Raw genomic sequence first — 22,558 nt, 5'->3', positions numbered from 1 at the left:
AGGTCAGGAGGGGGTCTACATATTTTTTTTGTGGTGTTGGGATGATCTGTCTTGCTACGCCACCCCTTTCCTTGTCCTTTGGCTGGAGACAGCAGACTTTTCTTAGGGATTTTTTTTGTCTGCACCCTTTAGCATTCCCAGGTTTGCTGGCTTCACCAAAACCCAGTCCAGGACACATGAAGCAAAAAAAAAACCAAGGAACTTATCACCATGTCTTAGGTCTCAAGATCCCTAGCTGGTCTGCTTTCTCCTCTCCACCTGTCAGAGTCATCTTATATTTTTTTATGGATAACATCCAAAGGTTTGTGCTATAGTTAGCGAGAGGAGTAGGTGGAAGTGGGCTACATATATATGTGAATGTGAAGTGTACATAGATACATATTCACTTTACCACTAGGCTAATACACCATGCATATTATAAAACATACACACAACATAAAAAGGATGAAATTTTTTCAAAGTTATTCAAAACAAAATTCTATGGATCACTTTGTGCACCATACTGGAAACCACTGCTTAGATTCCATTCAAAGAGCAGAGAAAGAAGGGCCTCCCTCCTGCTACCAGCCCTTGGGCTCTGCTGAGTTCCACACCCCTTGGGAGCCTGTCCGCATGCTGCTCAGACATGTGGTCCTTCTGTGTGACTCCTAAGCAGATCATGAAGAGAAGCTGAGGGTGTGACCCTCTGCCCTGCAGGGCAGCTAGAGAGGGATGGATGGACTGGCTCTGTTCAGGCCTAATGTACCCCCTAGGAGACAAGCCAGTTATGTTGATAAACAAGACCCTGAAAGGGACACAAATCAATCACAGAAGCCTTTATGTGGTGACTCTTTCTACATAATGCCCCACGGGTAGCTGTAGTTTTAAGCACTTAAAAAAACCAGAAAATCTATTCCCAAGCTTGGGTCCTGCTGAGTTTCTGTGGCCTCCAGCTGCTCAGCCTATTCTTCAAGAGCGGTACTGGTGACAACTGCGACATTTTGCATCTTAAATGGCCTTCAGTGAAGACAAGGGAGGCTGCCATCTATGGAGCAGGATTTCAAACCAAATTGGAAGATTTTGTGGCCTCAAACTGCTGTCCTGACTCTACTTCAGAGGCCTGAAAAACTTGCCTTCCTTCCTTCCGTTCCCCTGTACATTTGCTGGTATATAAGTACACACCTACATTTAGCAACAATTTATTGAGCTTCTATTATATATGAGACAACATGCTAAGCACGGCATTGAGATAGATCACCAAATCAGACATGATTCTATTAAGATCTAATGAGAGAGGCATTCTTCTATTGAAGCTCTATTGCTTTAACTTACAAATGACAAATACATGGCACAATACCCACCTCCTCACCCACGGCAGACATCATTAATCAATCCTGTCATGATGCACCACTGACCTGGGTTTGGCCTCAGATTCCTCCTCAGCACAATTTCCTACCACAGTTTCACTACCAATAAATGACAGTTGGCCCACAAGATGAGACATATTTGCCATCTCCAGATGAAGACTTTGTTCTCCATCCCAGCTCTGTTCTTATTTAGATCCTTTGGATGCTTCGTGTAGAACAAAGAGCATCCCTGTTCCTGAGATGTGATGCTTATTACCTAGAAATGCTCTGATTGGTGTGCAATTGATTATTCTTGGTGTGAATCATCCTTATAAATGGATATTTTTTTAAATCATGGAAGCAGAACATCTGTAATGCATTCTTGTCCCTTCTTCCTTCAAGACATTATCATGAAGTAAACTACAAACTTAAAATCAAAGTTGACGTTGAATGAATGTTTAAAAAAAAAAACCTATCTAAATGCACAGTTGCAACCTCCCTTGGGAAAGCCTTACTTTGTCCCAGGCTCTGAGGTCTCATGGATAACTCAGCAAGTGAGAAATGAGCCATCACTTGTCTCACACACCTCCTTTCCCTCTGTCCTGGGCTGGCGTGCTGTGTCTGACAGCGGGGCCGTAGAATGGCACCAGTCTTCCAAATGGTGATTCCAGCCACACCTTCTCTGGAGAAGGTATGTCTTTGTGGTCTACCAACGTGAAATGGAACTGTAGGAAACATAAATTTGAAGCAAAAATATGAAATGCATTTCTCTAACTCTTCTTAGGAACACAGTCAATTCTCATTATCCACGGTACCTATGTTCTGTAACATCACCGTGAATACTGAATCAGTGAATCCTGAACCACTGCTCCTAGGGGAAATACGGAGTTAGGTTTCTGCAAGCCTCTGGTCACAACATTCTTGTCAATCAATCAGTTCATAACCTTGTTTTATGTGTGTTTCTGTTTAAAGACATCTTAACATATATTGTTGATTCATTAACACCAAATGCATGGCCGACAGCACTATAACTCATGCCTGCAGCAAACTAACACATATATTTTCTGCATAAGGCACAGCACAGTCTTCTTGCACGTGGGAACACTAGACAGTACTTTAGTACTTGTGGGCCATTTTAAATAGCAAAATCACCAACAAAAAGCACAAAAATCTGAAAAACAAAGCACTAGATAGCTTGCAAAAAGGACAGTTGTTTGCAGCATGATAGTTGAAACAAGAAGGCAAACAGTCCCCCTGCTCCACCTCAGCTGGAAACATGGGTCAGACGATCGAAGTTTTCTATCGCTTTGCTCATGCATGCAAATAGCCACAGAAGTGCCACAAGTATTGATTTGGGGATTATAAATAAATTTTAGCAAGTAGGCAGATTAACAAATGCGAAATCCGAGAGTAATGAGGATCGACTGCACCATGTTGCTGCCACGATTCAGTTTAGGCTGTGTGTTGTTTGTTACATTAGGAGGTCAGGATACTCTCCAAAGAAAGTTAGTATAAGGAAACTTTTCAAATACTTGTTTCAAATCCAGAAGAAATGCAGAATTCTACCGCTCTAACCTGTTGCGGATTCTCGTGTCTCCATACACCACCCCACTCCCTGCTCCCAATGTATTTCTAGGTTTATAGTGTATTTGTAGCAAATGCCAACTTAGGAATGCTTTTGAACTGTTTAAGCTTTTTTCTCTTTCCTCCTGTCTTTTCTCTCTCTCTCTCTCTCTCTGTCTCTCTCTTTCTCTCCTTTTTTCTTTCTCTCTCTCTTTCTTTCGTTGGCTGCCATTTAAGCATTCTGGCAGCACCCATCACCATTTTACTTTGTCTACTTTGAAGAGTTTTGCTAACTTAAGGTGGTTAAGCAGAGGCCGTGGTGAGGGTGAGAGAACCTCTACCAATTGGAGAATTTAACGCAGGTGATCTGAGCTTTTGCAGCCTCTGCCAGAAGTCTTGTCTCATCTTGCCCCTTCCTCTGGAGAGGGAGCCTTGAACTCATCGACCAGGACAGCCCGTTGGAAAAGAGAAGCAGGTCAGACAATGTAGCAGTCCCAGAGAGCAGCAGGTATGGACCCCTTCATCCTTGAACTTCTCAGGCACCTTGACTGGGTAAAGGATTGTGCTATGTTGTGCTCTGGGGGCAACTTCTCAGGATGCAGGCAGATGAGAGGCTGGTAGGAAGAGAATCTGCGACTGGGTTGGGTGCTGCAATAGTTCTGGCTAGAACCCTTTCCCCTTCATCTGTGGACTATGTTGGGCCAAGGGAAGTCAGCCCCTAGAAAATGAAATGACGTCATGCCGAGGCGTCCCCCGGGTTACTCTTCAGGAAGGCATCTCAACTTGGAAGCTTTGTGCCAGCTGAAAATCCTGCAGTTAATGCCCAAGAATGACTTTTCCACTGGGCGGTGAGGATGGCCATGCTGTCTCCTACTGCGGATGTGCCCGGTTTGGCTTCATACTATCTCAAGATCCACTCCCTGGATGCTAAGGCCTGGGGGAATGAAGGAGAGGAGTTCATAAAAGAGAAACTCAAAAGGAACAATTAGATTGAAATACTATGTCTGCCACAATGCTAGGCACATAGTGGGCACTGGATTAGTATGTGTTTAATGGAATTGAAAATATCCCTCGGGGTTAAAAAAACAAAAACAAACAAAAAACAGCCCCAGCAGTCTATTACACGTAGATTTCCATTACAGGCAAAAGGGCGGTGAGGTTGAAACAACGGCATCGGCACTTTCAACTCTTCGTGCAGATACGCATGCACGGTTGTTTGGGAAAAAACTCAAATGTGCAGATCGTCTTCCTTTTTCTTCATCAGCCCCTCTCCCCATCCTCTTCCTTCCACACGTACTGGGATTGGTACAATATTGATGCTGTCCTCTGAGATGAAGTATTGGGGTATGGGAGGGAGGGAGAGCTTCCTGTGAAGTGCCTCCTGGAAATGCACTGTGGGATTTTTCCAGTCTGGGAAACATTTATGCTAAGTTTTTCCCCATTTTCCACATCCATCCCATCTGGTTAGCAACCTCTGCTTCCAGCTTTCTGTGATTCTCTTTGCCAGCTGCACAAGGCAGACTTTTTCCAATGTCTAATGAGGGAGTTCACCTAGCTAGGCTGTTGTGTGTTTTGTTTTTACTTTCTTATTAAATCTTTTGGTAACGTAGTACCATATTTATGGTTTTGAAAATGAAAGGAATTCTAATACATCTTAAAAGTCCCTTCATGCATAATATTTCTCCAGTATAATGGGTTTAACAAATTAATTAGATGTTCCATTCTGTATTCTGCTTGCATTTGTCATTTTATTTTTATCGTATCATCTGGCACACAAAGTGAGTGTTTGTGTTACTTTAAGTGCTAAGTATGCAGGTTTCCTGCACCATTGAGTTGCTGCTATTACAGCTCACACATGAAATGGCTAAAAGTTACCAGTTAGGAATTATGACAGAATGACCTTGAGAACATAAACCAGGCAAAGGCAACATGTGCCGAGTGTAAGTTTACCTGCCCAGACTCTGCAGAGAGATGGATTTATTTACATTGCTAGGTAGTCTACTCCCATTTTCATCATCTGACAATTTTCTACAAAAATAGCAATTAACTTGTAAACACTGCCAGAATATTTTCTAGCTGGTTTGTGATTTTGAAAGTGTATTTTGTTTTCATATTTCATTGTGGTTCTTGTTTTCATTTCTGTTTGAAGTGTAGCTCTGTACATAAAGTTGCAGTAGTTAAAGCTTTGCCTTTCTGTAAAAAGAAAGTAAGAACAAAGTGTGTGCATGACAACTGGTGTATATGAGAGGAGAAACTTGAAGGAAGATGCTTTGGAGAGAAAGTCAGGGAGTAGTCATCAGGTTGTGAGAATTTTCTTTTCCTATGAGGTATAGGATTTTGAATAAGGAAATATTCTCCCAAAGTTAGGAATAGGCAACGTATTAATAAGTTTAGCTTTGTGTTGTATGTTCCTTTAAAAAGGAAAATACATAATATAATATAAAAGAGAAAAAAGCTTTTATGATGAATTTTATAAATGGATTTCTTACAGGATGACTTGTTCTCTAGCTGTGATCTTACCACTTCAAATAGAAGTAATTTGAATAAATTTTGTACGGGAAAGAATAAACAAAAATGATTTTTTAAGGGAAAAAACAATTCTGAAGTCAGGCAGTCCAGAGTTGGTATGGGGACTCCCATGGTTATCAGGGATGCAGCCTCCAGCAATCTATAGCTTCGCCTCATTGTCTATTTATGGCTGCTCAAGCTCCAGCCATCATGTCCACATCCCCAGCAATGGGAAGGTCACAGATGCCTTCTTCTAGTGGAGTGATATCCCATCAAACAGCCTTCTCTTGTGCTCCAAACAATACTTTATATCCAGAACTTCCTCACCTGGCCCTATTTAGCTGCAAGAGAGGCTGAGAAATGTAGTCTTTCAACTGGGCATGTTGCTACTCTGAGAAAATTCAGGGCTCAGTTATTAGGGTAGGAAGGATGAATGAATATTGGGAAGTAGCTAAAAGTCTTAAAATTTCTGCTAAGAAGGGGGAAAATGAGACAAGATCTCCCTACCCTCACTGGGCTCACAGGGGAGACAGATATTAATGAAAGACCCACACCAATTCAGGTGAAATCACAGCTGCAGTAAGTTAGATGAGAGCCTGTAGCAAGGGCATTTGGGGACTGAGCTGAGATCTAAAGGCAGAGCTGGGGGAGTTGATGGTGGGCTGGAGGAGGGAGAAGGGAGTGCTTCCCAGTGGCAGAAGGAGGTGTAAATCAGGCCTGACAGGGAGGCAGGGCCAACCCTGAGGCCCTGCAGGTGAAAGGTGCTGACTTCCTCGCTCCTTCTAGGAGCCTTGGGGAGCATTTGCCAGAGTGAGGACAGGGACTCCATGGCTGGACTCCCACTTTGGAAACGTTTTGGCCACTGGAGGGATGTGAGGAGGGGTCTTTCAGGTGGGGGTTATTGCAAAAACCCATGTGGCGCGTGGTCGCTCAGGTCAGGGGAGTGACAGTGAAAATGAAGGAAAGCGGGTGGTCTCCAAAAGAATCAGCCCGCCCAAGATACTCACGGCACAAAGCAAGAGCTTTCCCCCGGGAGAACCACGCTGCAGGATGCTTCCCTCAGGCAGGAGAAACAATCATTTTCTGATCTGGAGCTCCACCTACCTCAGCCTGGGTGGCCAGGCACGTTCCTGAGGAAATTGGGCAGCACTTAGACGAGGGCTCCCTGTGGTCCGCAGCATCATCTAGTGATGGGTCTGAGCGGGGCCTTGGGAGGGAAACCAGCCTGGGTCTACCCACAGCTTGTGATTTTTCTCTTCATGCCTTTTCCTGGCCCTCAGCTGGGCTTCTGATGTGGAACAGGAGACTCAGCTCCAGTGAGCACACAGAGCCTGGCAGGGGTCTGCTGAGGGCTCGCTGTGACCATGGCATCTGCCGCGGTGGGAGGTGAGGGGGTGGTGGGGACTGAAATGAAGGGGTGCTCACCATTTTCCCTGCAGCAGCTGCCTGGCCCAAAGCATGCCCTCAACACATTTAACATTCATTGAATGGACGGATTAGACATTGACTGTTCTGCCATCAGACTGGAGATGTAGTAGGGGAGAAAGGAAGGGAGATAATGGGGCGCCTCGGGTGGGGGAGAATAAGCCCGGAAGAAAGGTGGAGATCTGCAGGGGAGGTTTGGCATACATTCTGCCTGTGGGATACCCCATCGTGGTAAAGAGCTGTGCATGCGACAGCTTCCCCTTCTGGTTCACGCCCACCTCTGCCCACATGGGCACCATTATCTGCCTGCAATGTTCTCTCTGGCTTCTCCACTTCCTTGAAGTTCCCACATACAAAAGCCTTCTCCAAGAAGTCTGCCCACTCTCCCCTCATCCCAACTTCTCATGTCTTTCCTCCAGCTCAGTCTCTCAAGTCCAAGAAATGTCTTTACCAAGAGAGATGCCTTTCGGTTCAGGCTCCAGTAGCAAGAGGCTCTTTGGGCTCTGGAGGCAGGCAGCCTTGTTGGGGTTGGGATTCCAGCTCATATGTCTACAAAACTGGATGTAATCCTAGATCCTGGCTTACCCGGCTGTGATAATTTAATAAGAGGATCCACAGAAACACTTAGTGCCATGCCTAGTTCCTAGCGGTCACTCAGTAAATTAACCATTACGGTGACTCCACATGGCCACGTTGCCTGTCCCTCCGCCCCCTACATTCCTTCTTAACTTCAAGGCTGGTGGCTCTTTTAGCACAACCCACAACCCTAAAGTTAGGCTATGAGAATGGTAAACTCATTTCATACAAACAGCCTTGTGAGAAAAGTTTCGTTATTATTATCCCCAGTTTACCCATGAAGAAAATGAGGCGCAGAGAGGTGAGGTAACTTGCCCAAGGGCACACAGCTTGACGGTGGCAGAACCAGAATTTAAACCCAGGCAGTGTGGGTCGAGCCCACACAATTAACCCCTATACTCAGACCAGAAAAACAGTCATCCTCAGCTCCTAAGGAGAGTGTGTTGTTTTGTCAATTCTCTGCTGAAGACTCTGAAAAGCTAAGCCTCTCTTCTGGCCCACCTCACCGGAGGTTGCCCTCCCAAGATGAAGCTTCAAATGCCGGTGTCCAAGGCTCCAAGTCCATGGGGCAATAGCAGGGACAGACCCCAGACTAAGGGTAGAGAAGGAAATCGAGAGGAAGGAAGATGGAGATAGGATGTTCAGTTAGCATCCAGAGAAAATCTGAGCATCCTGAAAGGTGACCAGCTGGGAAAAGGAAAGAAATTTTTGTACCATTCATTCATTCATTCAGTATTTGTTGGATTATTTACTACAAGCACATGAACAAGAAAAAGCTCTTATTCTCAATGAGCTTGCATTCTGCGGCAGCAATACACTGTATTTGAATACAGCCAGTATTCAAATCAGAAAAGTAGCACACGTATATATTAGAGGGTGTTAAGTGCCTTGCAGAGAATTAAAATAGGGTGATGTGATAGATCAGGGATTCTTTACCTCAGCTGCACATTAGAATCACCTGAGTTGATTTTTAAACTCCAGATGTCCAGGCTGATCATCAAACCAATTAAATCAGAATCCATGGCTAGTAGGACCCAGGCATTAGTATTTTTAAAGCTCCTAGGTTACTCCAGTGTATAGCCAGGGCTGCAAACCTCCTTGATAGAGAGGGACGAGGTGGCCAACTTGGGCAAGCTGATTACAGCAGTCACCTCTGAGACCGCAGCATTTAACAATATCCTGACCGTCCAGGGGGAGCAAGACACACTAAGATCTGATGGACAGCTCCTCCTGGCAGAGGGAAATGCTGGTCCCTCGGCCCCACTGCCTGGACTACCGGCATGTTTCTAGTCAGCAGCCATGAGCTATTTTATCCGAGCTAATAAACAGTGTTATCTGCCAGAGTTCTGAGCTGCAAGCAACAGAAAGCAGAATTTGCTATGCTAAGCAGCGAAGAAATTTAGAAAAGAAAATTGGCGTTCATACAAGGCATGGGACGATGGAGGACCCAACTTGGAAAATGGGCGTGAACCAAGTCAGTCTTTGAGGACCAACGGGCAGCCTGACAAAGATGCCACCGCTGTGATACTACTTTCCACTGCAGCTGCCACTGATGAAATCTGACTCTATATCTGGCCCCATCCAATCCTGATTGACCAAGCCTAAGGCGTATGTCCTCTCTCTGCTTCTAGAGAATCGCCTTGCTGTAACTCCCACAGTAGGAGGGGGGGTACTATGTACCAGCAATATGACACGATCTGGAGAGGGAGCTGGGTGTGAGACAGCCAGCAAGAGAACTGTCCACCACAGACCACATCAGCATGCCCTTCCCAGCGTGTGCGCAGGGCGTGATTACATCAGCATCGGCTCAATGAAAGCGACAGTATTGCCTTTTGTTTCTTTGTCTTATAATCTTCTTGCCCCCTACCCGTTGCATACTATTTCCTTTGCAAACTGCAAATTCTGAGTAAATGTTCATTGAATGAATAGGATTGTTTTTATCTGTCATCTTGCAAATATGTTCATAGGAAAATTTAAAAAGTCTAGATTGCTTTATGGCTCCATTACTTCCTTCTCCTTCCCTCATTCACCCTCCTAGTTTACCTTTCTTAAGGTTTAAGCCAATTATGGCCCCGATGCCCTTTGCCTCAGCATCACTCCATCAGCCTTCACTCACAGGCTGGAGTGAAGGTCACAGGATGGAAGGACTGTGCCACGGGTTCCTCCCTCCCAGTTTTCTTCCCAGCTCCAGGATGCCATTGCGCCAACAAGCAATTTATCTTCTTTGTGTGCAATGCCTGAATAACTTGCCTTTTGAGTGGTTCTGATTAAAGGATGAAAAAATTGCATTCTAAAATTTGCAATTTTGTAATATCCTCGAAGAAATGAACCTTGTGGAGTTAAAGTTCCATTTAAAAATATACTCTGAAAGACCTACAAGTTAACAAGGCCGATTTTGAAAGACAGCTTCTACTGCCTTTGGCATTTCAGTAATGACCCCAGAACTGCCATTGACCTGCCTGCACACTTGGTAAAGTGACAGTCTGCTCCATTTCTTCCCCTATTTGAACGTGGTGGGAGCAAGTGGGAGGGAAGGGAGAGAGAGAAGGCAAGCAGGAAGGGGAAAGAGTGAGGGGGAGGAAAGGAAGCAAGGTTTGGTAGACGGAATAATGGCTCCCAAAGGTATCTACATCCAAATCCTCATAACCTGTGCAGATGTTGTTACAGGGCAAAGGAGAATGAAGGTTGCAGATGGAATTGAGATTGCCCATCAGCTGACCTTAAAATAAGGAAGGTATCCTGGACTGTCCAGGTGGGTCCACTGTAAGCCGAGGGTCCTTCCAAGTGGAAGAGGGAGTCAGGAAAGAGTGAGTCAGAGGAGATGTGACTCTGGAAGCAGAGTCTGAGCGAGGTAATGTTGCTGGCTTTGAAGATGGAGGAAGGGGCTATGAGTCAAGGAACGGGAGTGGCTTCCAGAAGGTGGGAAAAGCAGAGAAATGGATTCTCTCCCCTAGAGCCTCCAGAAGGAATGCAGCCCTGCTGACACCTTGATTTTAGCCCAGGGAGACCTCTATTGGATTCTTGACCTACATAACTCTAAGGTAATAAGTTTGCGTTGTTATAAGCCACCAAGTTTGTGGTAAATTTGTGACAGCAGCAATAGGAAACTAATACACAAGCCAAGGAAAAGAAGGAAGGAAGCCTTCCTTGGTAACACCTGTAGGCCAGGCACTGGGCTGGGGGAACTCTAATGAGCTACTTTACTGGGCATTTGTGATGCATTTGGGACATTTGACACAGATTCTCTCCTCAGCAACTGAGCTCACTTAGACTTCAAGGAAGGAATGGCCATCTCTGGGCAGAAATGTAGAGCCAGAGGTTAGGGTGGGTATTAAGATGGAAAAAGGAGATCATGGAGAGAAAATGAAAAGTCTTGTTTAAGAGGCAGGAGATGAGATGGAGCATCACTGGGAACAGCAAATATGAAAAACCACCCTTTTCATCTAACCCACGTGGTGTGTGAGCATTTACCATGAGCTGGGCTCTGGGCAAGATGCAGGGAGATGGTGCCAGACAAGGAGACATGGGAACTGCCTGCATGGAAACTCCAACTTCAAGAGATGCTTAACTCCAAGCAGGCCATAGCGAGGTACCACTCCACACCCACTAGGATTACTATAACCCAAAAGACAGACAACAACAAGTGTTGGCAAGGATGTGGAGAAACTGGATCCCTCATACATTGTTGATGGGATTGTAAAATGGCAGAGCCATCTTAGAAAACAGTCTATCAGTTCCTCAGAAAGATAAACAGAGTTACCATATGACCCAGCAATCCCACTCCTGGGTATACACCCAACAGAAAACATAACGTCCACACAAACACTTATGCATGAATAATCATAGCAGTGTTATTCAGAACAACCACAAGGTAGAAACAACCCAAATGTCCACCAACCAATGAATGAATAAATAAAATCTGTTATCCATAAAATGGAATATTATTCAGCCATAAAAAGGAATGAAGTGCTGATACATGGTACAACATGGATGAACCTTGAGAACATTATGCTAAGTGAAAGAAGCCAGCACATAAAGCCACATATTGTATGATTCCATTTATATGACATGTCCAAATAGGCAAATCTATGGAAATAGAAAGTAGATTAGTTGTTCCCTAGCACTGGGGGGAGGGATGAGAGGATTAGGGGGTGATAGCTAAGGGTAAGGGGTTCCTTTTGGGAGTGATGAAAATGTTCCAAAAATTAATTGTGGGAATGGTTGCACAACTCTATGAAGATACAAAAAAGACATTGAATTGTACACTTTTAATGGGTAAATTGTATGATAAGTGAATTATATCTCAATAAGGCTGTTACCAAAAAAAATGCAAGCAGGGCCAGCATAAAACACCTGAGCCAGGATAGAGGCAAAAACAGGTTGATGGTGGATGCTGCAAAGGTTTGTCTGGGTGATTCTGCACCAGCGGTTGCTGACTTGAAGATCCTCATTAAGGATGAGAGCCAAACCCCAGAAGGTGGACTTGCTCCTTCCTTAGTCTGAGGCATCTGACAAAGCTGAAGTTAATGGCCCCCAGAAGCTCAGCCGCATGGTCTCCTTTGGGGCCCCAGGCTTCTGTCAGTTCTGGGACCCCAGGAGGTCGGTTCCCGTAGTGGCTCCAAATAGCGAACTGCCCCAGTGCACTCGCCTGCGTGGTCCCCTTACACCTCGTCTGCAATAGGCTGCTCAGTCTCTCTGCCATTCAGGAATTGGGGCTGTGGAGGCCTTGTTGAAATGGGGTTGGGCTTATAGTGCTAACAGGAAAGGGCATTCTAGTGGCCCCTTTTCTGCCCACTTTTGAAAGTTCCAATGCTTTCGGACCACAAAAGCAGAAGAAAAAGGAGAGAGAGTGGAGGGGGAGGAGAGAAGCAGGGAAAGGGGGTGGCACTTGTCATCACACTCACCAAGGGGTCATTTTGTCACTGTCTGAGGCCGCACAGGACCAGCAAGCCCTGGAGGGCAGGCCCTGTGCCCGCATTCTCACTGCTCTGCCCCCGCTGCCCCAGCACCTGGCACATGTATGCTCTCAATAGATGTCGATTGATTAGAGCGAGGGAATAAAGAGTGGCAGATGCTGCAAAATCCCAGTCCTTTTTTGCTCCTACTGCCTCTAGTCTCTGTATAGAAATTTGTTTTACAATGATGTGAATTATGTGCCCCGCTCCCCAGGCAAAAGAGGCAACAGACTCTTGGGGTTTAAGATTACACATGTTATTTTTACTTTGGTGTCCTGACAAGCACTCTGTTCCAGGAAGGGCAGCTGAGAGTCAGAAGCACTGAGTCCCCGGGTTGGAGTGGAACCCACTAAGCCCAGACAGAGCAAGAAGCCTGGTGCAAGACCTCAGTTCTCTTAGCAACTGAGCTTTGGAGAAGAGAAAGGATCAGAAATTGGGGTGTACGTATGTCAGTACCAAGGTGTCTTAGTTGGGGTTGCTCTATTTGGTGGTTTTAAAATATGTCTTCAGTCTTCCCTTCAAAAAGAGGAGCCCAATTCCGTTCCTTTGATGTGTGCTGGACCTAGTGACTCATTTCTAACTAATGTGGAGCAGCTGTGTGGCCTCTGAGGGTAGGTTGTGGTTGGCTGAATACTGGTCCTTAAAGATGTCCACATCCTAATCCCTAGAACCTGTGGATGTCACTTTTAATGGCAAACAGGACTTTACAGATATGATTAAGTTAAGGATATTGGGATGGGGGATAAGCCTGGAATGTCCAGGTGGGCCCTAAATGTAATCACAAGACCCCGGTAAGAGGAGACCAGAGAGGATTTGACTGGCCAGGAGGAAGAAGCTGATGTAAAGTGGCCACGAGCCAAGGAATGAGAACGACCTCTAGAAGCTGGAAAAGTCAAGGGAATAGTGTCACCCCTGGAGCCTCCTGAGGGAGCACGGCCCTGCCGACACCTTGCTTTTAGCCTAGTGAGACTGATTTTGGACTTCTGATCTACAGAACCATAAGAGAATATTTTTTGTTGTTGTTTTAAGCCACCAAGTTTTTGGTCATTTGCTACAGCGGCCGTAGGAAACGCATGGGTCATGGAAGACCTTACTGCTTCCACCTTGCTCTCTTGGATCGTCCAAATGCCAGTGGCCATGTTGTGAAGACACTCAAGAAGCAAAAAAGGGTATATTTTCAGGCCAGCTACTACTGCAGGCTGCTGAAGCTGTTCCCATCAGGAAACTCTGGCATTCAGCGTCACCCCACCTGAGGCTGAGGGAGTTGTGGTGTAAAGACAGACTCCCACCAGTCACTGGGGGAGGGCTGTCCCTGGCATGGGGGGTGGGGAGACATTAATTCCTCAAAACTGCCAGTCTGGTGGAGTGGGTTCTGGTGGCCCGGGAAAGCCAGGGGAAGAAATGCAGGTTCTGGTAATTGGAAGTCAGAAGGGCTTCCACTGAGATGGTAAGGGCAAGGGGACGTGGGCGGGGTTCTGGCAACTTCTGCTACACCAAGCGATCAAGGGTAAGGAGTACAGCAGGAAAGGAGAGTCCAAATCAGAGTCTGCAGAAGGATGAGCAGATGGCAAGAAACCCAAATGTGGCTGTACTTTACCATTATTGCATGCCAGCCGTGAGCCAGCAGTTGATATGCAGAGTCCCTAATTCTTCAATAGCACTGCAGGACGGTGGTGGGGGCGGGGGTGTCACACCATTCCCATTTTGAAGATGGAAACACTGAGGTTCAGAGAGTTGAAGAGGCTTGTCCAAGGTCTAGGCCAGTGAGCACAAATGGGAGAGCAGCTCATTTCCGAACGCTCTTTCCTGCTGCTTTGGCAGCTACAAGGGAACTGTCTTTAAAGCAATAAGAGCTCGCGCCTGTCTCCCAACAGCCAGGGCCCTTTCGGACTGCACGCCCCACGCATGGCAGTGTCGTGCTGCTTTACTTCCAAATGTCACCCGCCACCCCACTTGTCTCCGATCGTGTGCACATGTGTGTGTGTGCATGTGTGCAAGAGCACACACAGTCCGTTGTGTCACTGACATCACGGAGAAGCCCTTCCAGGCAGCAGGCCACACATGGTGCTTGTCTTTGGGAGTGTAACCAGCTCATACGGAAGCAAATATTTGAAGTTTACCAAACATAAACCAAGTAAAACCTAAGTCAATCAAAAGTGACTAAACATCGTTTTAGTCCAAATGCATGTTTCTAAAAGGTCACAGCTGGTGTAATTATCCATGCTAGACTTAGCACGCATTCAGCTGTGTGCTTAAGACTGCCAAGAACTGGAATACATTCAGAATCCTTAAATAAGAGTCACCTTGTTTTCAGAAAATGCTTGGTTAAGTCAGGCTGGGGGTGTGGGGAGTTACTAGGGGAAGCCTATTAGAGTTTAATGACACTTTGAGAAAACGTGTAGGGAAACTTCTTTGGAAAAGGAATGGAAATACATATCAGAGCCAATTTTCATAATATGTGGGTTGAGCCCTTTTTCTTCAAAGAAAATAAGTCCTGACAAGTGCAACAACAACAACCAAAGAACACAATGACAAAACAAGCAGCCTGGGAAGTCGGTCAACAGGAGGACAAAACAAATAATGAAATGCAGGCTCAGACAGTGGCCTCAGAAAACTGTGACCTGGGTCAGGGCATGCAGGGAAGAGTGAGCGGCAATCACCAGTTTCCCCCCACCCTTTGGCGCTTCAATAGGCAGAGCCCCAACCCAAAGCACCCATCTCAGTGAGCATACGACTTATGCAGGAGCGGTTGTTAAACTGTGTTCTGTGGCACCATAGGGTGCCGTGCCAGAGCCTTGGAAATTACCACAGAAAATGATGGGCTGAGCAAGGGTGGAGGTTCCCGGCTCTCCTGCCTCACTTTTACCTGAGCCGTTCCTCTCTCATCTGCTTAGTAGCTTAGACTTCCACCCACTATTTGGCTTCGAGACAAGGTTGACCTATTAAATAGATACCTAATTTGAAAACCTCGGGTTTGTATATGTTTCACTGAGCCTTATGGCTGTCCTCATGCTCAGAGAGGAATTTATACCCTGAATGTCTTTCTAGAGAAATGGAGGCCAGGATAAGAGGACAGGGCTGGTCGTAGGAGGACAACAGGCTGGTGGTTAGACTGCAGAGCATAGAGCTTGGAAAAACCTGGAAAACAGCAGGGGACAGAGAACTAGGGGGGAGTAGGAGTGTAACTGCTCAGAAGGACAGGGAATTTTGTTGTCTTGTTCACTCACTGCTGCATCCCCAGGGCCTAGGAGAGTACCTGGCACATAGTAGGTGCTCAAGAAATCTTTGTTAGTAAACGAATGAATAAGTGAATGAGTGATGCACCCAGTACAGGAAACCAATGGAGAGGCCATATCCAAGGATGAGGCAATGGAGTCTGCAGCCTGGGATGGTCAGATGGAGCCAGCCAGTGGGGCAGAATGGATGGGAGTGATTGGAGCATGGACAGACCACCTGAGGCCCTGAAACAGAGACTTGGGAGGAGGACTGCTGCATTCTCAAGGACACCTGAGAATGTCTCTGTGGGCGAGAAGGGAGCTGTTGAAGGCATCTGTCTTTGAACCAGAGTCTGGCCATTTTCTCCGTGGCCAGAGTTAAAAAAGACCAAACTCACAGGAGACGGTAAGGCAGTTCCATGGTTACAGGACCCCAATGAGATCCTGAAACTTTCCCCCTAGAATTCAACCAACTCCAGGAGAGTCAATACACACATAGTGGAAATGAGATCAGGGACAGGGTACGGAGAGGACTTTGACTGAATCTGTAATGTTTTACCTTTAAAAAAAAAAAAAAAGAAAGATCTAAAATCTCTGGAGGCAGCTTACTGTGGTGGGAAGAGCACAGATTCCCTGAACCAGATTCCCTGAGCTCAAATCTGGGATCCCATTTGCTAGCTGTGGGCCTTTAAAGTGACTTTAAATCTCTCTGGGCCTCAGTCTCTTCCTCTATAAAATGGGGACAATAAGAGGACCTCTTTCATAGAGTTGTGTTAGAAGTAAATAAATTGTGCCGCATGTACAAGCAACAGCTATTGTCATGGATATGGCACACTGCTAATATTTGTTAAATATGGGAGTTGGAACAGTGGTGTTCATTATAATTTTATTATGTTTGAAATCATTATGGTTAAAAAAATTTTCCCCCAACCAAAGGCATATTCTTCTGGTTATATCCCCAACTCAGAAGGAAATTAACCCCATGAAACCACCAAGGGAACATAAGAGAAGAACAGGGTAAATATATGCCAGTGATTCTCAAAGTGGGGCGCTAGGACCAGCAGCACCAGCACCACCTCGGAATTTGTTAGGAATGCAAATTCTCAGGCCCTGCCCCAGACCCACTGAATTAGGAACTCTGGGGCTGAGGCCATCTGTGTTTTGACCTGCCTTCTGGGGGATTTGGATGCTTGCTAGAGGCCACCACACAGGACCGAGTGAATAACCATGTGGCTTGAGGTCCCAAAGTATCGCATGCAGCTGAATGTCTCTGATATGGATGCTGCCACTGGCTAGGGCGTCTTTATTGGCATCACTGGGGAATCCACGCTCCCTACTAACCCTCTTAACTACTCACAGGGGGAGCTGGGAGGGCTAGTTCAGCAGTATGCCCAGGAGAAACTACAATCTCCCTTTTCCCAGCACGATCTTGTGGGGTGGACAGAGCTTGGCTAAGGTGATGGGGATGCCTCTTGTGAACTTCTCTTAGTAGGACAGTATCTGACCATAACTACAGAATATTTCTTTGTTCATTCACAGAGATTTTTTTTTTTTTTGTGAAAAGATCAGCCCTGAGCTAACATCTATTGCCAATCCTCTTCCTTTTTTTCCCCCCCCTTTTTCTCCCCAAAGCCACAGTAGATAGTTGTATGTCATAGTTGCACATCCTTCTAGTTGCTGTATGTAGGACGCGGCCTCAGCATGGCCGGACAAGCAGTGCGTCAATGCGAACCTGGGCTGCCAGTAGCGGAGCATGTGCACTTAACCGCTAAGACACGGGGCCAGCTCCACAGAGATCTTAATCTCTGAAATTCTCTCAGTGCCCCTGTACCCCCAACTCTCCCCCGCTAGCTGCCACCAGGGTACGCTACACAGCAATAATCCTTGATCCTTAAATGCAGCTCAGGGCAGAGGCGCTTGTCCTACCTGCCCCCACCCTGGTATTCCCAGACAGGGAATTTCCAACAGTGGTTGTTGCAAATATGAGAGAACTATCAAATGCTATAAAAGCATCTTTGTAAATTGTAAAATAGATAAAATAAAAATTATGGGGTTTGTCCTACAATGGTATATACACCGCAAGTTTATCATCAGGATAGAAGTTAAAAACGAAGACAAATTGTGGGCATATTCTCCTGGGAAAGTTGTACAGGGTTAGCAGTCACAGGAGACGATGGTCTGGGATGATTTAGTACCTTTATCAGTGAATACTGGAGATATGCCCAATAAATATTTGTTGAATGAATGAGTAAAATGGGCCAGTCACAGTACACACCTGTGTCTCATCACACGCACACACGCACATGTACACACACTTTCACAAGGCTCTGCCAGTCTATCTATGACTGGACACGAGGTCATGGCCTTTCCTATGAAGATGGACATTTTTAGATGTCAGTCTTAGCCCTTCCAGCTGCTACAAAAATTTTAGAAACAAAAGTTAAAAAAAAATTATGCCAAGATAGAAGAGCCAACCTCAGAACAAGTAGGGGGAAAAGAGGAATGTAAAAATCAAGCGGTGCTCATTGAGCACTGGTGAAACTCAACTTCCTTCTAATAAAATTAATGGTAATGAACTTTTGATCTAGAGAATGGGGCTGCTTGTGCCCAGTGAAAGGACTCGAGGGGTGGAATCTCAAATGTCAGCAAAGTTAACTACAAAGAAAGACCTTAAGTGGATCAATCAGGGTCGGACTACTAGATAGAAGGATTAAGTGGCTAATAAAAGGGATGTTCTACTGACCTCTAACAGGAGGGAGGAGATAATGAGATAAGTAAAGCTCGCGAGGATAATAAGACTGTAATTATGGCCAAGTTCAAACTACTGAATGTACATTAGAGAACCCTCCAGATAATGTGGAGAGAGGAAAATCTGGCCTCTGGAAGTTAACACTGCTTCCAGCGCTTGAGATGCCCCCGGCCGCATCTCCCTCAGACCAGTGTGAAGATAAAACCAGCACCATGGAGGTTTCAGACGTTTGAAGGTGGTGCTTGTTGTCCAATATGCTGAACCAGGAGAAACCACTGTGCTCAGAAGTCAAGCCATAGCAATTACTTTAGACAACAACCTGTCGTGGCCACTGTCCCTGGGCACCTAGTGAGCTTCTGCTATGTATAGGGTGGTGAGGTTGGCATTGTGCATCCTGGAATGTTTGAGAAACACATGCGCACACACATACACCCATGCAGTGAGTTCCCTGGGCTGGAAGATAAAATGTAGCTAATTTACAAGTTGATTCTTTCTGAATGCAGGAATTCAGGATCTGATGATAAAGCAGCAAAAATAAATGTATTAAAGGAAGAGCATTTGGTTAAGGATGAGCAGGCAGTCTCCCTTTGCATCTGGAGCATTTGGTTTTTTCTGCAGAATGCTTTATATAATTGTTCGCTTAATCTCTTGGGTGAAATAAACGCATGGCAGCGTTACTACACTATTGATTCAAATTATTACTGTAATGACAGAGCTATCCAGGGAGTTGTCACTGGGTTTCTCGAGATGTCCTGATGGCTGCCGTGTAAGTTACTAAGGAGCACTCCAAAAAGGAAGCCCCTCCCTGCATGTCCTGAGCCAGAATCACTTACAGCATCACCAGGCCTGATGCTCAGGACCCTGGACGCAGGCTTGGTTCTCATGAGCCAAAAGGGAAGCATTTGATGGGTTTGCAATTGTAGGATCAACATGCCCAGTGGAGTGACCCTACGGGACTCAGCTTCTGTGTTTTGGACCTGCAGTCCTGAAGACATGATTGGGCATTCACAAAGACAGGCAGGAACACAGTTTATAGAACAGGGTCCCTGCAGGAAACAGAAAATCCTGAAAAGAATTTAAGGAAGGGCCTGTTTACAGGTGAGAGCAGGGTTAAAATGACTGGCAAGGGATGATCAGGTGCCCAGGAGTAGCATCAGCAGGAAGTCCTTACCATCTCTAGGACTGGAGGGGTGAGGTGTGGGGAGGAAACCATCCTCCAAGAGCCTGTTTGGAGCTGGTGCATGGAGGCTGCTGGTGAAGAAATACCCTGCTCTCTCCTCTCCTGCCCTCTGACCCCTGTCAGTGCTCCCCAGTGGCTGAACTCTGATGGAAGCTAGAGAAAGTCCACAGGGATCAGATTCCTGGGACTCAGCACAGATCATGTGGGCAGAGAACGGATCTAGGAGTGGGATCTAGGAGTGGGGCAAATGAGTAATAACCAGCCCCCACAGCTTGAGAGCTCAGAGTACGAGATGGTGAGGGAAGGCCTGAAGGGCTGATACACGGACATGAGTGGGTTGCTCACAGCATCACACTGATGTCCTAAAGCTAACCGGAAGGACAAGGAAGACTCTTCTCATTACAGGAGAGAGAAGCAGGCAGCAAGGAGTCTGGGATTTACAGTCATGCCAACCTGGGATCTAGTCCTGGTTCAGCCATGCTCTGGCCATGTAACCTTTGACAAACTATTTAACCTCCTCAAGGCTCAGTTTGCACTTCTGGAAAAGCAGCATCACATGGGATTATTTGAAATCAGATAAAGTTTATGAAGAACTTAGTCCACTTCCTGGCTTATAGTAAATGTTCCAAGATGGTAGTTGTTTTTATAAATTAGGACATCAGAATCCCACTGAAGCTGCTTCAGCAAGAGGCGGGGTTTATTATAAGGATGAGGGATGTGTGGGGTGTGGACTATCTTCAGAAAGAGGCACAGGCAGGACCCCAGGTGGTGTCCGTTCTCCATCTCCTAGTTGTGCCTCTCCCTGCACATCTTCATCCTCCTTCCCTCTTTGAGCAGTGTCTCTGTTTTAGTGTCCACACAGTGGACTGTGACCACCCAATATGGTTGCTGAATATTGCATAATCATAATAATTTCCAGTCACCCAACCTCACTCTCTGGCTGATTCTCAGACCCAGCTCTAAATCCCTGGAGGAGAGACTTAACTGGGCTAATTCGGGTCAGGAGTCACCCTTGGCATGTCAGCTTTCTTCCATTGGCTCCTGAAGCCCCTGTCTGCCTGGCCCCTGCCCTGTGAGGACTGTGTCAATGTCCTTCCTCAACCTGGCATCTGCTTGGGTGTGGCCCGTGGAAGCCCCAGCAGGACACTGGGAGAAGGGAATGGATGAGGCTGGGGCTCCCTCTCTGCAGGGTCAGCTCAGGCTGGCTGTCCCTCCACCAAAGGCCACAGCTTCACTCAAGAAGAGTGTCTCTGCAGGATGCTCAGGTTTCAGTAACCATTTCTTCTTCTTGTCCCTTCGGGACCAGGAGTTTTAAACCACCTGGCTCTGGCTAACCCTTGAGCATCAGCACTCATTCCTCGTGGTCTCCTTACACCCTGCCCACATATTTGTGAATCACCCCATTGTTGAACACTCCTCATATCTGTAAATTTGTAAATTTACATGTGTAAACCTCCCCTTTGTTAAACACTCCTCAAATTAAGTTGAATATGTCATCAGTATCCTGCTGGGACCCCAACCAACACACCTGGCCAGGGAATGGAGTTAAAGACTCTCAATAAATAAGGCTCCTGGGGCCTATCCCCACTGGGTACCTCTGTGGAGGTAGGGGGACTATTGAAAGGTGGGGAGCTCAAGGTGTTTTCTATATTGTTACTGTTGCTGTTGTTTTTATTATTACTTGTATTATAAACATCATTGTTTAGGACTGTTACCCATTCTCAAAGGTTGGATATTGGATTGGAATCAGCCTCAATTTCCACACCACTCAAGTGCAAATGCTCCAAGAATGCACCCACATGTGTCCTTGAGGCTAGTACACTGTGCTTCTCCTTGCTCCTCACTGAGCCGCCACAGTCCTTAACCTGCATTCTTTGCCTTTGCAAAAAGCAATACTTTGGAAAGCCTTCATGATTCCCAGTTTCTTGGGCCAAATGGTGACACTGGCAGAACTCTGGGGGACCCAGGACTGACCCAGCTGCCCAGAGAACACAGGTTTATGTGCAAGGGGACGTCTCTGATCACTGGCAAGGGAGGGGATGTGACTCTCCCCTTTAAAGCAGGACTGTCAGGATTGCTGTCAAACTACGTGAAAGGCCAAAGTCTCAGTCCTGGGCCTCTGCCCTTCCAGCTGATCACGCACCCCTCTCTGCTCTCCTTTGCACCTAGGAAATACACACTTTTGTAGGTAATTATATAAACCCACTAACCTGCTTCCAAGATCAGGAAGAGGTTATTCCTATTTAACTGATTACAATACACCAGAAATTGCTGAGGGCACCGGGTACAAAATGCAACCCTGGCTCCCCATCCTCTCCTTCCGTTCTGAGATAACGTGCCTGCTGTACCAAGTAGCATGACCCCCATGTACTGGGGTTAAACATGCACATTCTTGATGACAAAATACGTCCTTCCACATAGCCGAGGTCATTTTTGTAATATTAAAAGCAAACATCAAGTGGAATCATTTTTCCTGACCAGGAGGAGGCTTATAGGATAAAAATGAAAAGTGGAGAAAATAAGGATTAATTTACTAAGCCAGTCGTCTGTTTTTTTTCTAGCTTGTTTAAATATTTGTGATTCCAGCGTGGAGTCCCACTCTGCAAGCTCAATGTTTCCATCCACTTGATCCTGCAGCAGAGTTATTGACATGAATCGTTGCCATGGAAACACTGGTGAGGTCACATGCCCAGCACAGTGACTTTTTGGTGTCTTTAGGAGAGTTAGGTCTGGTTGAAAAATCTAATTCTGTCATTTAATAGCTGTGTGACCTTGAGCACTTGAGTGTACCTCTCTGAGCCTCAGTTTCGTCATCTGAAAATTGAGAATAATAATAACAGCTCTCTCTAAGAGTTTTTATAAGAATCAAATAAGATAATCTGGGTAAAGTGCTTGGTATGTTTTCCAGCACTACAGTACTCAATAAATGTTAGGTGCTTCTATTATTGTATACTAGGAATTTAGACCATGTTCATTCATTCATTCATAATCTCATTCATTCATTTCACAAATAATTACTGAGTTTCACTGTGTTGCAGACACTGGTCTTTTTTTTTTTTTTT

Source organism: Diceros bicornis, chromosome 32, assembly GCF_020826845.1.
Source record: "Diceros bicornis minor isolate mBicDic1 chromosome 32, mDicBic1.mat.cur, whole genome shotgun sequence".
NCBI classification, from domain to species: Eukaryota; Metazoa; Chordata; class Mammalia; order Perissodactyla; family Rhinocerotidae; genus Diceros; species Diceros bicornis.
This window is presented reverse-complemented; position numbering follows the sequence as displayed.